This window comes from Apodemus sylvaticus, chromosome 15, assembly GCF_947179515.1.
Source record: "Apodemus sylvaticus chromosome 15, mApoSyl1.1, whole genome shotgun sequence".
Lineage (NCBI taxonomy): Eukaryota > Metazoa > Chordata > Mammalia > Rodentia > Muridae > Apodemus > Apodemus sylvaticus.
The window spans coordinates 473391-489214 of NC_067486.1; positions in this window are offsets into that span (position 1 = coordinate 473391).

The window sequence follows — 15824 nt, forward strand, 5'->3', positions numbered from 1 at the left end:
AGCAGTCATAATACCATGAGCAGTTCTTTGGTGCATTCCTCTCTATGAAGTCACAACAAGTGAAGATCAGCAAAGGCCAGTGAAGCATTGTAAGGCAAACCAATGTGAAAGCGTCATTCACTGTCTGTTGGCTTTACGTTATACTCTTTCCAAACATCACATGACTTCTCAAGTGTTTGCCTCCATGAAACATCCTCTCACATGTATGCTTCAGCAAAACATCCTCTCATACGTATAGAGAGCCTTATTAAGGTTCCACCTGGCAGGAACTTAACATTGATCAATGTGAAGTTCCTCATCCAGCCTTTGAGTGGGAACTCCTGTGTCAGCCATAATCCCCTCCCCCTAGGGTGGAGTGCTCAGACCAAGGTGAAGCCTACTGTTCTTCAAGGACCTGCAGTTTCCTGAGAAACACTAGCCATCTGAGGAGCAACTGAACCAGTTCTGCTGAGAAACTTCCAGACTTTTCCCCTGCCTATATATTTGGAGTTCTTCATTAAACTTTGAGACCTTGAATAGCAGGTGTTATCTTGGTCTCCGTCTCTTTTTGCTGCCTTCCCATACATCCCCAGCTTCCCTTCCAGGTAACCCATTAGATGTAACTGCGGGCAGTTACACATAAGACAGCTTCCAGAAGAACATCACATGACACAACCAAGTCTCCAAAGAAACCAGAAATTTCCACATCACCCTGAAAAGATGGAAGACTCTGAACTTGTAATTAGGGGTTTTCCTGTCATATACAGACTCTTTAAGCAGGTAGCAGAGGAGAGTTTTACATAAAGATCTATTTTTATATGGGTCCACAGAGAGAGAGAGATCTAGGAGGCTCATTCTGAGCCACATGGTCACCTGGCCAACTACCACAGGGCAAATACCAGCTCCCAGATATTAACAGCTAGACAGCTTTCATCCAGTGTTCTTAATTTAAGAAACTAGTGCTAACAATGTTAAATTTTCCTAGTAGGGACACAGTACTGTAGCAAGGCCCCTTGGAACTTTCAGCTCTGTCTGGCTTCCCTGTGACTAGGAGCTATGTGAAGGCCTGGGGCTCAGTAGGAGGAACAGACCCCATTCCCAGAGCCCAGATAAGACCTCTCAGGGCTGCTTTAATGCTGCAGAGTATAGGATGCCTGTGACCCAGCAAGAGGCATCGCAAACTGTCTGTGCTTGGTGGGGAAGAAGCAGAATGTGAGGACAGCTCTCCCATGAGCACTGGCCTTGTCAAGCTGGCCCACTTGCCTGAGCAACAGGAACCAGTTCTTGAAACCTTTGAGATATTATTGAGGTCCTGTATTCAGGACACATACTCATCTGAGCTATCAGGGTTGAAGCTCCCCTTTATCCTTTCTCTGTAATCCTGGGCTATTATGGTCCAACAAGGTCCTACTGTGAAAGCACTATCAGGAACTTTTATATTTATATAAAATAACTGAGCAAGGAAAGTCCTGAACTGGGTGCATTTATCAATGGCTTTGGTAGGGACGTGAATAAGCAGGTTATGACAAGGGGCAGGGGGAACCTCTGTTACAGGTCTGAACTTGATTAATTTTTGCATGGTGCTAGTGGTACTAATCTGAGTTAATACATCCTCAAAAGTTTCACCCAACAGTCATACATAGAGGTGGGCAATAAACGGCTTTTCAGGAGGCTGAAGTTAGATTAGGAGGTTAAGATTATTTTGCCTTTCAAACTGCAACAATTCCCACTGTCCATGATAATGAAGTTTTGTCAGTCAATCATCTGCAAGATCTTCAGCACAGACAGAGTTTTTTCCCTGGAACTTCAGTTCTCATGTTATGATGAATCCTGCTCACCCTCTGGTTTTCATAGTGACAGTCACTGAGTTAGCCTGGGATTAGCCACTCAGCTACTGTGTCAGTGTTCTGTCTTCCTGTGTTTGCTTGGAAGGACATGACTTGGTCTCTCTGACTTTTCAGCTTTTATTTGTTTTGGAGCCAGTTATTTTGTGTCAGAGGCATCTCTTGCTCTGCTTTAGGAACACTGGTTCTGTTTGGTGGAGTGAGATCTTTTCTGATTCTAGAATCAAAGATAAACTGGTTATGAACTTAAAGCTGGTGTGCTGTGGTTGCCCTCTGGTGGTACCAGAATGAGTTGCACCTACAGACAAACACTGAAGTTCAGTGGGACTAATGAAGGCTCTATTTCTGTGTTACACATGCTGCCATAATTTGGAGGCTAACAGGAATAATTTTGGTTAAGCCTCTATATAATATCAGGAGCTATCTTCTTCAGCATCACTCTGCTCTCTCTCTCTCTCTCTCTCTCTCTCTCTCTCTCTCTCTCTCTCTCTCCTCCTTCTTTTGGGTTTTTGAGACAGGGTTTCTCTGTGCAACAGCCCTGTAGACCAGGCTGACCTTGAACTCACTGATCTCTTTGCCTCTGCCTCATACGTGTCAGGATTAAAAGCATGCACCACCAATGTATATTTCAAATCAGACTTCCAGTGCACATTCAGCCTCATCAAACACAAAGCCTGTGAAAGTAGTAGTTGAACCTTCATCTGTATGGGGAGGGATCCAGAGTCAGGCAATGGTAACCTATGACTTTGGGCCCCCAGTCCTTTGGATGGGAATGCACAGCTCTGCCAACACTTGCGTGTGTACCACACAAAGCTCTGAATAGGGTGCTGCTTGTGAGAAGCACATATTGGGCATTGTATAAGGACATGTGCCTGGTTGTTATACTCTGTGAATGTCATGCCAATGGGGCTTGTACTGGCTGGTTTTATGTATCAACTTGACACAAGTTAGAGTCATCAAAGAGAAATAAGCCTCATTTGAATAAATGCCTCCATGAGATCCAGCTGTAAGGCATATTCTCAATTAGTGACCAATGGGGGAGGGCCCAAGCTTTTGTAGGTGGTGGCTTCCCTGTGCTGGTATAAACCCAGAATCCTTGGGTTCTATAAGAAAGCAGACTGAGTAAGCCATGGGAAACCTCTTCATGGCCTCTGCATCAGCTCCTGGCTCCATGTTCCAGCCCTGCTTGAGTTTCTATCCTGAATTCCTCCAATGATGGACTATGATCTTCAAGTGTAAGCCAGATAAGCACTTTCCTTTCCAACTTGCTTTTTAATCGTGGAGTTAGGCTGCAGTAATAGAAATACTAACCAAGACAGGGCTTATTCCTCTTCAGTTACTCTACAAAGTTCTCAGTAAAGACTTTAGTTTTCTAGAAATTAGTTCAAGTTGTCGGCCTATGCTATGGTTGTGGAGAAGTGTCAAGGCCTAGACAGTAGGGTCCAGTGCTGGGTTGGGGCTTCAAGGAGACTCTACCTAACCCTCTACTCCATGATGAAAGAGATAGGAGAGCTGTAGACAGAACTCAGTACTAGCACCAGTGGGTCACCTCCAGGACATACAGGGCCATCAAGGAAGAGCAGGGCTATCTGAAGAGTCTTAATGGAGAGGGTTCTATAACAGAATTGTGTGAAGATCTAGGGAAATCTCACCAGGAGGGAGGGATAGGTGGCAGCTTCCTGGCAGGGATCTCCCTCCACACTAGGGGAACATCTTAATCTCCCTCTAGCGGCCTTGCCTTGTCTTTCTAGTGTGTAGAGAGATCATCTCACAACATGATCTCCAGCCATGAAGTTTAGGAAAGCTTCCAACAGATCAGATTTTCAGAACTGAAGAGGCTCCTGTGTGTAGCCTACAGGAATCATGGCTTCTGAAATTGAGCTGATTTTCTCAGGTCAGAACTAGCATAGCACAGCATGCCTCAAGGCTCTACAGATGGGTAGGGGAAGGACTGAAGTTAGAGTGTTTGGTGTCAACTGTTGGCTACTTTGAGTCAGTAAGATGATGTTCAGTATGATTTGATGCTCTGTATGCAAAGGATAAATGAACCTGAATATAAGGTATCTCCTGACAGAATGTTCTTTGGGTGATAATTAAGTGTGGGAAACCATATAAGGTATCTCTTAGGGGTTGAGAACAACCCATGTGCCATTTAATCCCATTGTTCAGTATAAAGTTGGGAGATTAGTGAGTTTGTGAGATTCTGAGCTGGGAAGCGGTTGCACTGGACATATAGCAAAGATTTGCCCTTGGGGCAATGGTCTACTTCCTGTGTATTGAAGGATTGCAGATAGCTGGGCAAGAACAGTTTGTGAGGTACAACATAGTTTGTGGATCAGCACAGTAGACAGATTCTGTGAGGCAAGATGTTCACACCAGAGCATTATCTCAGATTCACAAACTCCTCCATTCATGGATAGGCATTTTAGTTATTTTTTCTATTATTGTAATAAAATCTCATTTTATTGCACTGCAACTTCTGAACGTTTGTTTGAGCTTACAACTCCAGAAGGGTGACAGCTCATCAGCATCATGGTGGGGAAAGCATGACAGCTGGAAGGCATGCCAACGCAAGCTGTAAGAGGAGAGCTGAAGGCTCACATCTTAAACCACAACAGGAAGCTGACAGGGTGAATTTCAAATGGTTCCAAGTCATTAAACTCTCAGTGACATAATTCCCCCCAAAAGTCCATACCTTTTAAGCCTTACAGACAGTAAGTACACCAACAGTACAAACAGTACCAACAACTGGGGACCGACTATTCAAATTCCAGAGACTATGGGGAGATAATCCCATTCAAGTCACCACAATATGCTAGGCAGGGCTGTATTATTTTTTTCTGTTTGTTAATTTTCAAATTTATAAGAAAAACTTCAGATTTAGACTTCAAGAGAGAAACTGAGGCAGACTGTCGTTTTGGGTAAGAGGTTTTTTTTGTTTGTTTAGTTTTGGGTTTTTTTTTTTTTTTTTAGTAGATATAAATGCCACAGAAATATAGCAAGGTAGGGGCTCTGAGGAAAGTTCAGGTCTATGGAGCAAAGAGGACTCTCAGCCAACTGCAGAGCAAGAGTGGCATGTGTGGGGGATCCTGTTGTCACCCTGAGTTAGACCCAGGGCTGAGGACGATGTGGATTTTCAGTCTTTCTAGAATAGCAGGGCCTTCTCATTTCCAAGACAGATCTGACACTAACAGAGTAGGCCACCTCAGGCTGGGTAAGCATCTCTCCAGAACTCAGCTTTATATGTGGCACAAGCTTTGTATGTGACATGTGATCTCAGTTCTCTGATCAGCACATGTCTCCAGTGTGCCAGAGTTAGAGGAAGAAGATGGTTATGGCTGACAGAGACAGCCGTGGACCAGGCAAGGTGGGAAGGGAACTCCCTACCCTGCCTTCTTATCATCTCATCAACTAATGAATGGAGCCAAGCCATCAAAAGAAAGACAGAGCAGGTCTTGGCTCAAAAGTGAAGTCCTAACAACACGACACGTGATGTTCTGGTTAAGGATGGACCATACATAGGAGGACATGGTTCACATGGTCCCATCATCCATGAAGACACCAAAGCCATCTTAGAGTTTTTGAGTACCTTTGTAAGACACATGACTAACTATCTGAGACATGTTCATGAACTCATCCCTCTATGGGGATTTTGTTAGGGGTTAATAATGATGAGAATGTCAGTGTAGAATACAAGTCCTCATTGAGGTACCCACTAGTGTTTACTTTTCCTGTAGGTGGGATAAACTGTTGGAAAGATAACTCTGATAGACAGCAGACAAGTTTTTCTCTCTCTCTCTCTCTCTCTCTCTCTCTCTCTCTCTCTCTCTCTCTTTCTTTACTTGCTGCTTCCTAGAGGAGAATGTCCCCCTTTGGTGACAGTCCAGAGTGTCATCACAGCAGCATGGTTGATTTGAACACTTCATAGATGCCTTAAGGAAACTGCAGTCCAGTTACAAAGAGTATTATAGCTTCTACTGCTGGGGCCCTAGCTCCTGCTCCAGGAGACCTTCCTCCAGTTATGGCCACTTCAGGAAAGACAACCTAGATGACATTGATTCCTCTGGAGTTATTCTAATTCAAATCAGAAGGAACATTTCCCCAGTGACTCAACCTATTTTTAAGTGGCACAGAACTGTGCCTTATCTCTTACAACAAAGGCTCATATGAAGCTAGGTGCCTGGTACCATTCTGAAGTCTTGATTAATTTCTCCAGAAATTCCATGCTAGAAGAAGGAAAATACCAAAGTCTGGTGTCAGCCAGAGGGAGAATAAATTTTATAGTGCTCTTATAACTATTCAGACTACCTGGCATGGAGTTGAGACAGTGATAGGTCAGTGATGGGTAGTGTTAGGATTCTGTCTAAGATACACCCCACAATTACCTGGCAACAGCCAGATAGGCCTAACCCACTACAGAAGGGGCTTCTTGCCCCCTCCTCTCTCTCTTACTCTCTTATGCCTGTTTCCTGCTTCTTTCTCTCTTGCCCTCTTGGGCTCTTCTCCCTTCCTCCCTCTCTCCACGTGGTCATGGCTGGTCTCTACTTCTCTCCTCTCTCCTCTCTCCCTTTCTCTGCCTCTACTACCCTCTGCTACCCTCTTAGCCCACCTCCCCATGCCCTGAATAAACTCTATTCTATACTATACTGTCATGTGGCTGGTCCCTCAGAGGGAAGGAATGCCTTGGCATGGGCCCACTGAGGCACCCCGTTCCCCCACACCTCACCACATCTCATAGAACATATTCTTATATCCATTTATCTTTTTATAATCACAACAGGTAGGATTGCAAAAATCCTGATCAGGACCTTTGAGCAAGCTAAGTAACTATGGAGAGAAAGCCAGTAAGCTGCATTTCTCTTCATCACCTCTGCTTCAGCTCTTCCTTCCAGGATCTTCCTGCTTTTCTTCTGCTCTGCCTTCCCTCTGGACCTGTAGGCTAAATAAATCTTCCAAGTTTCTTTATGTAGTGACATCTATGACATGAGCAGAGAGTAACCTAGGACAAGTACAATCCCTGCTGCTGGGACGTGCTGCCCTACACATCATAAAAAATATGGACTCAGAAGGTCCCCATGTTCCAGTGCCCAGGTGTGACTAGTTCCCCTCCCCCCACCCCCACCCCGACAGATATGAGGATTTAAGTATCTTCTTTGTGTGTCCAAAGTCTGTTGGTATTTAAATTCTGGCCACTTCTACAAGTTCCTGGAAACACAAGCCTTGCTGTGAACCCACAACATTCCTTCTCATTTGACCTCCTCATGTGTATGTCTCCTACTCCAGACAACTGCTGAAGACCAATGAACTAAAACCGTCACAGGGAATCAAGTTCCCCAAATAATTCAATTTGTTTGTGTACAAAGTCAAGAGCATTGTCCTCTTCTCAAACACTGAGCTCACTGGGCCTGCCATACAAGAAGAACTTACAATGGTGAGGGTAGCAACTGGACTTGGCATAACTGACCCTGTCAGAGGACTAGACACATCTCTGCTGCCAAGCTGGCTGAGTATATGCCAGCTGGTGGCTTCTTAAAAAAAGATTTATTTATTTATTTATTTATTTATTTATTTATTTATTTAATGTATGTGAGTATACTGTCGCTGTCTTCATACACTCCAGAAGAGGACATCAGATCCCTATTACAGATGGTTGTGAGCTACCATGTGGTTGTTGAAAATTGAACTCAGGACCTCTGGAAGAGCAGTTAGTGCTCTTAACCTCTGAACCATCACCCCAGCCCCAGGAGCTGGTGACTTTTACCAGAAAAGCCAATTCACTAGTGTGCCAGATGTGAGGAGTTCATGCCCTGTGGCCATGGAAGCCAGAAGAGCATCATGAGATTCCCTGTAGCTGGAGTTACAAACATTTTGGAGATGTCTGGTTTAAATAGCAATAGGCTTTGGACACATTTAAGAAGATACTTAAATCCTCATGTGATTTTTTTTCCAGCCCCTACTTTTTCTTCCAATTATTAATGGGAAGGGAGTTTTCACCTATCTTGTGTTGCTGTGAACATGGATTTAATTGAATTTCATATATTCTGACATGCTGTGTCTCACTACTTTCTAAACATTATTTTCTAATTTTCCCATTTAGTTTCTTTGACATCAAGGAGTTTATACTGTATATTCTGTCAAGCAAAAATACCTTCTTGTTCTGATTTTGATCATGGCTATATAAGCATTTGGAACTGAGGGTTTCTTCCTGGTGTAGGCTGGTTGACATGGTCTGTGGCCTGGGTGCTTGGATGCATTAAGTATTCTTTCCTTCAGGACAGCCTATCTATCATCAATCCCTAATTTCCCTGGGGTCTGCCTCGTTGGATGATAAAAACAGTTCCAACAAAGCAGTCTGGAAACAGAGTCCTTCTGACCTCTCCATCCTGCTATGCATTGGTTATTCATTCCTTCTGCTTTCTCAACCACTCAAAGCTTTCCAGTCTCACTCAGCTTGTTTTGATGATCTGTCTTTTGGATTGGCTTTCCTCTTGCTTTCTCCTTGATACCACCCCTGGCTGCCACTTTGACATAAGCGCTTGCCTTGGTAGCCTCATTCCACAGGAGAAGACCCAAACGTAAGCACTGCAGTCCGACCTGACTCCACTTCTCTTGATATACATCTGTCATTCTCCTGTCTTCAGGTGCCCTGGAGTCCAGTCCTGTGCACAGGGCTGAGAGGTGACTACCATGTCATCACCAGCAAGTCAGGGTCTGCACAACTGGAATAAATGAGACGGCCTGGTCCAGCTCCTGTGAACTGCAAGATTGCCCACTCTGTGGGACCATGAAAAGGCAGCCTGTTTTCTGGCTGAGCTAGGTCTAAACCCCGGAGACCCAGCACATAACTCTGCAAGGAACAGAAGGCATTTGCCATGCTCCTAGACACCATGCTCCTGACACGAGGCCTCAGCTTTCTATAATTCTGTGGTATCAGGCATGTAGGGCAATGCCCCAAGCCCCTCCACAGGTAGAGGATGTGACTTCAGATCACATAGCCTCAAGACAGATCTCCATTTTAATGAGGTACCTAAAGGCCTGAAGGGCTTAGCCAATTAAGCTCTCCTCCCAGATACTCCTCCCTGCAAAAGGTATTTAACCTCAGGCCTGCCCTGAGAAAGTGGGGGTACATTTTCACTCATCAAAACTCTCCACCATGACAATAAATGCTTTTAAACCATGAACTGCCTCTTCTTATAGGGATCTGATGGAGCAATGGAGCAGGTCTTCCTCTAAAGAGTAGTGTCTAATCTCATACAGGAGACCTCTCTGCCTTCCTGACAGGGTTTCTGATGGGTTTGTTTCAGGCAGGGTAGCCACAGTGGCCATTTGTTATGTTAAAATTATCGGTTAATGACTTCCGGCAGTGGCAGTGCAGCAGTGGCTGGTCCAGCTGAAGGGCCATCAGCAGTGGAACCAAGGCGACACAGGGTCCAGTTAGGCCCTGCGCCCACGACCACTGACCTTCGCTGACCAGCCGGGTGGCAAGCAGCTGCAGTTGTGCGGCGCCTTTCCTGCACGGAAGACACTTCAGAACTCAGCCTCCCACCAGTCAGGAGAGGTGCATCCATCTTGGTTTCGGACTCCAGGGATCGGACAGACTGAGGTACACAAACATAATCCGAGGCCAACACCGCGGTGGTCTGAGCCCGACGGGCGTTGGCCTGCACCCAGGCCCTGGGCTGGTTGGGGGGCCATCGGGGTGCCAACCCAGCCAGGAGGTTTTTTGCCCAGGCCTGTACGCGCGCCGCCATTTTGCCTGCAGGACGACAGAGAGCTCTGGCGGGCAGACCCGTAACAGGCATAGCCTGAGGCTAACAAAGCGGGGGTCTAGGCCCCAAAAGGCACAGGACTGACCCCAAGAACTGGGCAGCTTGGTGGGCCATCTGTGAGTCAACCCGCCCAGGAGGTTGTTAGCACAGCAGACTCTCCCGGCGCTTTCAGGGAGCGCGGGCGCGCACACCCACCATCCTAGTCACCTGGCGGACCCAATTAACAGTCATAGCCCTAGGGGAACTTTGCTCGGACCTTGGCCTCCCAGGCTTTTGCCTGGACTCAGGGACTGGGCGGCCAGGCTAACCTTGTGTGCGCCAGCCCGGTGGGGGGATCGGCTGCCCAGCGGAGTGAGCGGAACACAGGAGAGGTCACACCAGCATACACCGTCGGCACTCCCTGGAGGTGCACACGGGCTCCATCTGGTCCACAGACACAATCTGGGGCAAGGCCTCAGGCAGAAGCCCTCAGCTCAACTCTCTCCACTTCCGGATCCAGATCAGCCTGGGCAGCCGCACCACATCTCCAAGTCCTGCAAGAGGCTAGCTGGGCTTCCGGGCGGCCAGCTGGGAGAAGTCAGTGTGCTCCAGTGAATCCAGCGGGCCCCAGCAGGAGCCTTCGGGTGCCTGCTTTGGGATCTGAACAGCCTGGGCAGCAGCACCCTGTCTACAAGCAGTGCAGGAGGTAAGCTGTGCACCAGAGGCCAACTGGGAAGGGGCAGCTTGCACTGGTGAGTCCAGCACTGACAAGACTAACACCAGTGAGAACTAGATGGCAAAAGGCAAACGCAGGAACGTCACTAACAGAAATCAAGGCAATATGGCAACATCTGAACCCAATTCTCCTCTACCAACATGTCCTGGATACCCCATCACACCAGTAAAACAAGATTTGGATTTAAAATCACTGGTCATGATGCTGGTACAGGAACACATGAAGGACATACTTAAAGAAATTCAGGAGAAAATGGATCAAAAGTTAGAAGCCCTTGCAAGGGAAACACAAAAATCATTGAAAGAAATCCAGGAGAATACAAAAGTCAACAAGGAGGAAATGCAAAAAACACTTAAAAAAATACAGGAGAACTTTGGTCAACAGGCTGAGGTCATGAAAGAGGAAACACAAAAATCTCTTAAAGAAATACAGGAGAACTTTGGTCAACAGGCTGAGGTCATGAAAGAGGAAACACAAAAAGCTCTTAAAGAATTACAGAAAAGCACAAACAAGCAAGTGAAGGAGCTAAGCAAAACCATCCAGGATCTAAAATCAGAAGTAGAAACAACTAAGAAAACTCAAAGGGAGACAACTTTGGAGATAGAAAGCCTTGGGAAGAAATCAGGGGACAGAGATGTAAATATCAACAACAGAATACAAGAGATAGAAGAAAGAATCTCAGATGCTGAAGATTCCATAGAAACCATGGACTCAACAGTTAAAGAAAATGCAAAATGCAAAAAGCTTGTAACCCAAAATATCCAGGAAATCCAGGACACAATGAGAAGACCAAACCTAAGGATTATAGGCATAGATGAGAGTGAAGATTTACAACTTAAAGGGCCAGCAAATATCTTCAATAAAATTATGGAAGAAAACTTCCCTAACCTAAAGAGAGAGATGCCCATGAATATACAAGAAGCCTACAGAACTCCAAACAGACTGGACCAGAACAGAAATACTTCCCATCACATAATAATCAAACCACCAAATGTTCTAAACAAAGAAAGAATACTAAAGGCAGTAAGAGAAAAAGGCCAAGTAACATATAAAGGAAGACCTATCAGAATCACAGCAGACTTTTCACCTGAGACTATGAAGGCTAGAAGGTCCTGGGCAGATCTCATGCAGACTCTAAGAGAACACAAATGCCAACCAAAACTACTATATCCAGCAAAACTCTCAATCACCATAGATGGAGAAACTAAGATATTTCATGACAAAACCAAGTTTACCCAATATCTATCCACAAACCCAGCCCTAAAAAGGATAATAGGAGGACAACACCAATACAAGGAGGGAAACTTCACTCTGGAAAAAGCAAGATAGTAACCTTTCATCAAACCCAAAAGAAGTTAAGCATTCAAATTTAAAAAATAACGTCAAAAATGATAGGAAGTAACAATCACTATTCCTTAATATCTCTTAACATCAATGGACTTAATGCCCCAATAAAAAGACACAGACTGAATGGATACATAAACAGGACCCTACATTTTGCTGCTTACAGGAAACACACCTCAGGGTCAAAGACAAACACTACCTTAGAGTAAAAGGCTGGAAGACAATTTTATAAGCAAATGGTCTCAGGAAACAAGCTGGAGTAGCCATTTTAATATCAGATAAAATTGACTTTCAACCCAAAGTCATCAAAAGAGACCCTGAGGGACACTTCTTGCTGGTCAAAGGAAAAATACAAAAAGGAGAACTGTCAATCCTGAACATCTATGCCCCAAATGCAATGGCACCCTCTTTCGTAAAAGAAACTTTATTAAAACTAAAAGCACACATTGCACCTAACACAATAATTGTGGGTGACTTCAACACTGCACTTTCCTCAATGGACCGATCAGGAAAACAGAAACTAAACAGGGACACAATGAAACTAATTGAAGCTTTGGACCAATTAGATTTAACAGATATATATAGAACATTCTATCCTAAAACAAAAGAATATACCTTTTTCTCAGCACCTCATGGTACCTTCTCCAAAATTGACCATATAATTGGTCCTTGGTACCTTGGTACCTTGGTACCTTGGTCATGGAAGAAATAAAGAAAGAAATTAAAGACTTTTTAGAACACAATGAAAATGAAAACACAACATACCCAAATCTATGGGACACAATGAAAGCAGTGCTAAGAGGAAAACTCATAGCCCTGAGTGCCTCCAAAAAGAAAATGGAGAGAGCATACATTACCAGCTTAATGACACACCTGAAAGCCCTAGAACAAAAAGAAGCTATTTCGCCCAGGAGGAGTAGAAGGCAGGAAATCATCAAACTCAGGGCCGAAATCAATCAAGTAGAAACAAAGAGAACCATACAAAAAATCAACAAAACCAGGAGCTGGTTCTTTGAGAAAATCAACAAGATAGATAAACCCTTAGCCAGACTGACCAAAGGGCACAGAGAAAGTATCCAAATTAACAAACTTAGAAATGAAAAGGGACATATAACAACGGAAACTGAGGAAATCCAAAAAATCATCAGATCCTACTACAAGAGCCTGTACTCAACACAACTGGAGAATCTGGAGGAAATGGACAATTTCCTTGACAGATACCAAATACCAAAATTAAATCAGGACCAACTAGACCATCTAAACAGTCCCATAATGCCTAAAGAAATAGAAGGAGTCATAGAAAGTCTTCCAACCAAAAAAAGCACAGGACCAGATGGCTTCAGTGCAGAATTCTACCAGACCTTCAAAGAAGAGTTAACACCAATACTCTTCAAACTATTCCACAAAATAGAAACAGAAGGAACACTACCCAATTCCTTCTACGAAGCCACAATTACGCTGATACCAAAGCCACAAAAAGATCCAACAAAGAAAGAGAACTTCAGACCAATTTCCCTTATGAACATCGATGCAAAAATACTCAATAAAATTCTTGCCAACCGAATCCAAGAACACATCAAAACGATCATCCACCATGATCAAGTAGGCTTTATCCCGGGAATGCAGGGTTGGTTCAATATACGGAAATCCATCAATACAATTCACTACATAAACAAACTCAAAGAACAAAACCACATGGTCATTTCATTGGATGCTGAAAAAGCATTTGACAAAATTCAGCATCCTTTCATGCTTAAAGTCTTGGAGAGAACAGGAATTCAAGGCCCATACCTAAACATAGTAAAAGCAATATACAGCAAACCGGTAGCCAGCATCAAACTAAATGGAGAGAAACTTGAAGCAATCCCACTGAAATCAGGGACCAGACAAGGCTGCCCCCTTTCTCCTTATCTTTTCAATATTGTACTTGAGGTACTAGCTCGGGCAATTCGACAACATAAGGAGGTCAAAGGGATACAAATTGGAAAGGAAGAAGTCAAACTATCATTATTTGCAGACGACATGATCGTCTACCTAAGTGACCCAAAGAACTCCACTAGAGAGCTCCTACAGCTGATAAACAACTTCAGCAAAGTGGCAGGTTATAAAATCAACTCAAGCAAATCAGTGGCCTTCCTATACTCAAAGGATAAGCAGGCTGAGAAAGAAATTAGGGAAATGACCCCCTTCACAATAGCCACAAACAGTATAAAGTATCTTGGGGTGACTCTTACCAAACATGTGAAAGATCTGTATGACAAGAACTTCAAGACTCTGAAGAAGGAAATTAAAGAAGACCTCAAAAAATGGGAAAACCTCCCATGCTCATGGATCGGTAGAATCAATATAGTTAAAATGGCCATTTTGCCTAAAGCACTATACAGATTCAATGCAATACCCACCAAAATCCCAACTCAATTCTTCACAGAGTTAGAAAGAGCAATTATCAAATTCATCTGGAACAACAAAAAGCCCAGGATAGCTAAAACTATTAAAAGCAACAAAAGAAAATCTGGGGGACTCAGTATCCCTGACCTCAAGCAATACTACAGAGCAATAGTGTTAAAAACTGCATGGTATTGGTACAGTGACAGGCAGGAGGATCAATGGAACAGGATTGAAGATCCAGAAATGAACCCACACACCTATGGCCACTTGATCCTCGACAAAGAGGCTGAAAACATCCAATGGAAAAAAGATAGCCTTTTCAACAAATGGTGCTGGTTCAACTGGAGGTCAGCATGCAGAAGAATGCGAATTGATCCATCCTTGTCTCCTTGTACTAAGCTCAAATCCAAATGGATCAAGGACCTCCACATAAAGCCAGACACTCTGAAGCTAATAGAAAAGAAACTGGGGAAGACCCTTGAGGACATTGGTACAGGGAGAAAGTTTCTGAACAGAACACCAATAGCGTATGCTCTAAGAGCAAGAATTGACAAATGGGACCTCATAAAATTACAAAGTTTCTGTAAGGCAAAGGACACCATCAAGAGGACAAATCGGCAACCAACAAATTGGGAAAAGATCTTCACCAATCCTACATCAGATAGAGGGCTAATATCCAATATATATAAAGAACTCAAGAAGTTAGACACCAGAAAACCAAACAACCCTATTAAAAAATGGGGTACAGAGTTAAACAAAGAATTCTCACCTGAAGAACTTCGGATGGCGGAGAAGCATCTTAAAAAATGCTCAACTTCATTAGTCATTAGGGAAATGCAAATCAAAACAACCCTAAGATTTCATCTTACACCAGTCAGAATGGCTAAGATTACAAATTCAGGAGACAGCAGGTGTTGGAGAGGGTGTGGAGAAAGAGGAACACTCCTTCACTGCTGGTGGGGTTGCAAATTGGTACAACCACTCTGGAAATCAGTCTGGTGGTTCCTCCGAAAACTGGGCACCTCACTTTCAGAAGATCCTGCTATACCACTCCTGGGCATATACCCAGAGGATTCCCCACCATGTAATAAGGATACATGCTCTACTATGTTCATAGCAGCCCTATTTATAATTGCCAGATGCTGGAAAGAACCCAGGTATCCCTCAACAGAAGAGTGGATGCAAAAAATGTGGTATATCTACACAATGGAGTACTATTCAGCCATTAGATACAATGAATTCATGAAATTCTTAGGCAAATGGATGGAGCTAGAGAATATCATACTAAGTGAGGTAACCCAGACTCAAAAGGTGAATCATGGTTTGCACTCACTAATAAGTGGATATTAACCTAGAAAACTGGAATACCCAAAACATAATCCACACATCAAATGAGGTACAAGAAGAAAGGAGGAGTGGCCCCTGGTTCTGGAAGGACTCAGTGAAGCAGTATTAGGCAAAACCAGAACGGGGAAGTGGGAAGGGGTGGGTGGGAGGACAGGGGAAGAGAAGGGGGCTTACGGGACTTTCGGGGAGTGGGGGGCTAGAAAAGGGAAATCATTTGAAATGTAAATAAATTACATCGAATAAAAAAATTAAAAAAAAATTATCGGTTACACTTACCCTACACAACTGGCATGAAAGTCGGTTGCAAGGATCAAAGATCAGGATCTCCATGACAGCAGCAATCTTGTTGCTCTAATTTCCTATGAGAATAATCACTAAGGTGCCCTCTCAGTCAAGCTTCCCTGCCCTGCCTCATCCTGTCTAGCTATGCCTGACATA